Source organism: Rhinopithecus bieti, unplaced genomic scaffold, assembly GCF_001698545.2.
Source record: "Rhinopithecus bieti isolate Rb0 unplaced genomic scaffold, ASM169854v2 scaffold_13400, whole genome shotgun sequence".
NCBI lineage: Eukaryota > Metazoa > Chordata > Mammalia > Primates > Cercopithecidae > Rhinopithecus > Rhinopithecus bieti.
Genome location: NW_016807991.1, coordinates 212593 through 218592, shown reverse-complemented (window position 1 = coordinate 218592; position 6000 = coordinate 212593). Strand labels below are relative to the sequence as shown.

Here is a 6000-nt window from a genome sequence, read left to right as displayed (position 1 = left end):
GAAAATCTTTACTCTCATGAAGGGCTAACATTCTGTTGAGAAATATAGACAACACACATAAGTAAATAAAATATATGTGTGTGTATATATATATACACACATATAAACACATACACATATATCATATATATTATATATATGATATATATAAAATCTGCTCTTGGTTCTCTTTCTCCGGAGAACCCTGACTGATTCAGAAGCTTCTAGCTTAAGCATGTATACAGTGTAGACGAATTTTAGCAGGACCCTTTCTTCAGCTCTTCTGTTAGAGGAATCCAGACTTGAATTCTTAAGGAAAACCAAAAAGGGGACAAAGGCAGGAGCTTCTGGCTAGGTGGGGACCGGTGTGCGGATGGATTTCCTAATCCTAACCTGAAAAGGGAATTTCAGGATAGAATGGACGACGTCCCAAACCCCAGACCAGTGTTTAGTCCCTGAAAGGCTCCGTGGAGAGGTAAACAGCTTGGGTGGAGTGCACAGTTTTGTCTGTTCCGTTGCAGAGCTTTCCTGGGCCTTTTCCCCAAGCTGGGTTGTGGTGGTTTAAAATTAGTTCTTATTTGGCCTGCGAGGGAAGAGGGAGTTTGTGGAGTCTGGGCTGGACTCAGCCTTTTGCTGTAGAGGTTCTGAGGGCTGTGTCTGTGACTTGTGCATGTTGAAAGTGGAGAGACTTGGGCTCAAGACCTCCATGTGACCAAACCTCTGTCCTTGTCATCAGAGCTGTCCAGAAACCTAAATGGAACTGAAGGCCACCACCTTGGTCTGATCTGGGAGACACGTCTCCTGTCCCAAATAGAGCTCTCTACCTACCTCCCTCTCTGAGATGCCTGCGATCCGCAGGAGGAATTACTCCTTTGGGGCATGACTGTAAGCAACTACTCCATTGCAAGTCTTGTTCCCAAACCATTACTGCCCATGAGCACAGTGACATTTAATTTCATCTTTAGGATTCACTTCCATCACTTCAAGCAGGGTCATCTTGGAACAGGACCCAGGATAGGTAAGCTTTGGTGGGGAGGGGAGGAGGAAGGTTGCAATGCTAGTTGCCCATTTAAGAAAGAAGCCCTAGCTCACTGGGAGGCGAGATGAAAACATTGCGGGCTGGAGAGCGGAGGATGCTGATTGAGAGAGTTCTGTAAGGGGTTAAAAGAGCAGAAAAACCGACATTCATTTTCTTTACAAGTGTGTTTTCAGTTGGCATGAAACCTCCTTTGACTCTGGAGTTGTTTTCTCTGAATATCTTTGCTTTCCCCTTTTCGGACATTGATTCCAATGTCAGTGTAAAGCTAAACGTGGCTGACTACACACTTGGCCTGGTCCTTGTGAAAATATCTAAGCTATTACTGAATTCAGGGCTATTGCTGATTGGTTTCCTAAGTGGACTTGAAATGTATAGCTTTATTCAAATAATCATATCAACAAGCCATATTGCAAACAGGTCAGCATGGGTAGTTGATGACTAATACCACAACACACACACACACACATACATATGTGCACACACACCACTTCATTGTGAGCTGAGTTTAGTTATAATCATTCCAATCTCAGCAATGTTTGATTTATTTGATTTCTTTTGTCTGATAAAAACAGAAGTGATGAAAGATGATCAGTTTTAGTTATTAATACTTATTGATACATATTTAGATCTTTGATTGGCAGTTCAGTCTTACGACCACTAAAAAAGAGAGGCCCTTGGAGGAAAGATTAGCTTTGTAAGAATGTTAGGATTTTAATAGCTTAGATAAAGTTTTTTAACAGTTGGAAACTAGAAAATTTGCTTTGAATTTAATTTATGAAAAGGACTTCCAGACCTCTGTCATGTAGACAGTAGATTTCTGTTCCAATTGCAGACAACTGTGTAATCTGTTATTCAGTTAAGAATGTTTGTACAGTTTGTGTTCAAACAGACATATTTAAGCAATGAAGAAAGTATTGTAACTAGGCAACTATTGATTATCTACCCAGTGTCCAGTCCCTGCTATTCCCTTCCTAGCAGAACCTTGATTGGGTCGAGGTTTAAACAGCAATGTGTCAAGGCAGGTGGACCAGGAGGATCTTAAGGGAGGGAACTTGATTGACCTGAGGCAATCATAATACTCTTGAACATCCCTTGGCCAGCAATTGGCTTAGAGGTGGGCATCCTAGACTTGGCATATGAGAAAGACAGTAGGAATTTACTGGGCGCTCTTGGGAAATATTGCATAAAACAGTTCATCAAAATTGGCCTTTCCTTTTTGCCTTGACTAGCCATGTAAGAAGTAATGCCTAATGCTGAGACAGACAAATTGCAACCATCAGGGAAAGCCAGGAGACTCTGAGAGAGACCAATTATTGAGTTGCTGAATTAACCCTTCCTGAAGCCACCTACTTACTCACTTACTGGTGTGTCCTTACTGTGTAAACCCCTTTTAACTGGGTGTTTTGTTTCTTGCAGCCAAAAACAATCCATTGATACACTTGGTGACATTGATTGAGAAAAAAACAAATATGGGTAAGATTTAGTCTTCAGATTATTTTTTGTCTTTAGTAAGGCATAATGTAATTAACCAATAAAGAAGTGATTATACTTTTGGTAACTCTTGTAGCCATTGTCAAAAAATAAAGTGATTTGGAAAATATGCATATATGCATGTACACACACGCACACTCACACACACATGCACTCTTCAATCCATTCTTGAGGTTGATATATTAGTTTCCAGGCATTGATTGTTTCAGTATTTCTATATCTAAAAAGTTGTGGAAGGACCCGAGAGACCCAGATTCAGTTTTTATAGCTGTTTGCAAGTATCCTAAGTTGGCAATGCATAGATGTGTAGAGAAGGAAAGTAAGAGACACAGGGAGCAACATGAGTGATAATCTCAAGGGATGAACAATTCCCAGCTGTGTGGACTTCTTTAGCCACATCACATCACACGCTTAGAAGTCAAGTTCGCTAGGTGTGTTTTACAGCTAGAAAAGTCAAGGTGCAGAGAAGTCAGGACTTGCACATAGAAATTAAGTGATCTGAGTTCCCAGTGCCCCCAAAGGATTTTCATTACTGCACATTACCTCTGTTTTATCTCCTCTTACGAAAATGCAGACATGCTCAACCCTCTGAGGACCTGTTGCCTTTTTGTGAACTTGAGTAGAAAAGAGATCAAGCCACTTGCTGTGGCTGTTAGACTGGCAACTCTGAGTTGGTCACAAGAAAAATGGTGTTCATTTCCATGAACCCAGCCATCTGAACTGGTCAGGCTCTAATAACCGAGTTTATGGAAGCTTGTTTGGAAGAGATGAATTTGCTTTTGGTATTTTGGAAGGGTCTCAGGATCTTGCCAACATCAGCTGCTGATGGAGTTCCTGACTGTGTGTGACAGGTCTGAGCCCCCTGCTTCTAGGTTGCTCCAGGTACCCACTCCCTGGTAACCACCTCTGATTTTAAACTTCCCTAACAGTCTGGCCATGGAGGCATGATATCCATAACATCCCCCAAAGGAGCTAAAGGAGAAATCCACAAGTTACCATGAGCATTTCTAGTCTGCTGATTGCCAATCGATTCCTCCAGGACATTCCTCAAGGTGTGTATGAAAAATAGTGTCCACCAGGGACTGAGGTGGTTCAGGTACCATTGCTGCTTTGGGGTGGAACATTTCTGTAAAGTGAGAACAAAATAGGGGTAGGAGCTACGTGAACAAACCCTCTATTGACTAGGAACAAGACATAAAAAGTTTCTGATAGACACATATCTAATGGGGAGTTCATGGCGGAATCAACGCCCTCCACTTTTCTACCGATTACATCCTACCTTCCTCTCGGGCACATGGCTGCAGTCGTGCTTAGCCCATGAGGGTGCTGTTCTCCCTTCCTTATGGAAATTGGAGAATGTGGGAAGAGGAGACTTTGTTTTCTTTTAATTGTTCTCTTTTAAATAAAAACAATTAGGCTGTATTTTTTTTTAGAGCAGTTTTAGGTTCACAGCAAAATCGAGCAAAAGGTACAGAGAGTTATTATACTTTTTGTAACTCTTGTAGCCCCCTGCCCCCACACACATGCACAGCCTCCTCCACTATTAACACACCCCATAGAGTGGTACATTCCTTGCGACCAATGGGCCTAGGTTGACACATCATTATCACCCAGAGCCCATAGTTTCCATTAGGGTTCACTCTGGGTGTTGTATATTCTATGGGTTTGCACCAATGTATAATGATACGTATCCACCATTATAATACCGTACAGAGTGGTTTCACTGCCCTAAAAATCCCCCTGCTTCACCTATCCATCCCTCCCTCCCCCCAACTTCTGGCAACCACTCATTTATTTATTGTCTCCAATGTTTTGCTTTTTTTCAGAATGTCATATAGTTGGACTCATATAGCATATAGCATTTCAGATTTTCTTTCACTTAATAATAAGCATTAAGTTTAAGAGACTTTAATTTTGTTCTGTAAGAGAGCCTAACATTTTTCACACCCTTTAATAAGGGTGTGGTCTTACTTGATTTATGTTAGAAGGAAACCATTTGTTTGGAATGAATAGAGTAAATCTTTTGGGAAAATAGAAAAAAAAGAGTATTTAAAAATCATGTGAATATTTAGGTCTAAGAGTTGTCCATGAATCCTTAGCTCAGTGTCCATAGGTCCCTACAAACAAGATCTATGAATAGAATTCTTGGAATCCTTAAGTTAGGATAAGAAAAAATTACCTTTATTTTTTCTAACCTCTATTTGAAATGTAGTATTTCTTTTCCTTATAAGTGTATGTGACAAGACACAATAGTATTGGTCATAACTAAGGCTTTATCACCAACAAAATCATAGACTTTTATATCACATTGTAATGTTGTAAAATCTCAAGATATCATCTATACTCCTCACTACTTCAAAATTATGGTAGTTAGTAGACCCACCTTCAGGTCTTGTTATTGAATGCATTAATAAGGAAGCATACATGTTATGTTTCACAATTTTATTTCCTAAATATTTTTAGATCGCAACTGCATTGCCATATAATTTATTTTATAATTCAATGTGTTTCAAGTTATGCATTTACACATGTAATTCTAAAAAGAAGTCCATAGACTTCACCAAATTTCCAAAAGAGTTCACAGTAAACAAATTATTAAAAATCTCTGTTAATTCATAGATACTCATTCCAGAAAACATAACAATGGCTGCATATCAGGAATATCTTTTTCTAGAAAAAAATATCCTCAGTTACTAGATATTCTGGGTAGTTTCTGTATGTGGAGTTTCTGGGGTATATCCTTTGAGTTCAATATGTTGACTCTATGCTATGTCATCTCAAATATCTGACGTTATTCTGTTTTTCTTATCCAGGTCATTGTATGTTTCATAACTGGATTTCGTATTTGGTATTTGCCTCCCAAATTTTAAGAGCAAAACTTGTCATCTATCGCCTTATTTTAATTCTCACTATGTAAACTTATAAGAAATAACTCACAACGTGGTGTCTCATAACTCACTTCTGAAATATCCAATGAAAAATTGCCAAGTTATTCACTGTTGTTTATTTTGGTCCCAGTACACTGTCCATGCCCTGGTTGAATATCTCGCCAAATTTCCTCCAATTTATTGCAAAACCAATTGGCAGAACAATGAGGAAACCTGTCTGGGGCCAATTTCAGCAATTGATGGTGCCGCCTTCTCCCCCCACCTCCACTTTCCACTAATCCATCAAGTTTCTTCCAGATCTAGCCATTCTTAATGGGAATTTAACACCTTGGCGTAGCTCCAAATGTGAAAAAAAAAACCCTTCCTATCCTTACTCCACTGTTTCCCTCCCCTCTGCTTCTCATCCTTTTCTCAAAACTGACAGCCTCCAACAAGTACTTCTCCCAGCAGAGAGGATGGCCTACCTGGCATTGCAACATTGAGAATGAACCTTATTTTGAAAATAAGTGATCATGCTGTTATCAATACAGGAAATGGGAGATTTAAACCTCTTCCCATCAAGGTGTGAACCTTTCACAAAGCAGCAGCTCTGAAATATTTCCT

General features: G+C 39.7%; 1 long non-coding RNA gene across 2 annotated transcripts in view; it reads left to right on the top strand.

Moving 5' to 3' along the window:
- The window catches only part of LOC108537453 (uncharacterized), a 69110-nt gene that overhangs the window by 24599 nt on the left and 38511 nt on the right, over window positions 1–6000 (top strand). The window contains exons 2-4 of one of the 2 annotated variants that reach the window (XR_001887820.1): window positions 2435–2491; window positions 3439–3561; window positions 5323–5501. This is a non-coding gene — a long non-coding RNA (uncharacterized LOC108537453). Of the gene's footprint in view, window positions 1–2434; window positions 2492–3438; window positions 3562–5322; window positions 5502–6000 lie in introns of those variants that run through there. The other variant, XR_001887819.1, reaches the window with a different exon arrangement.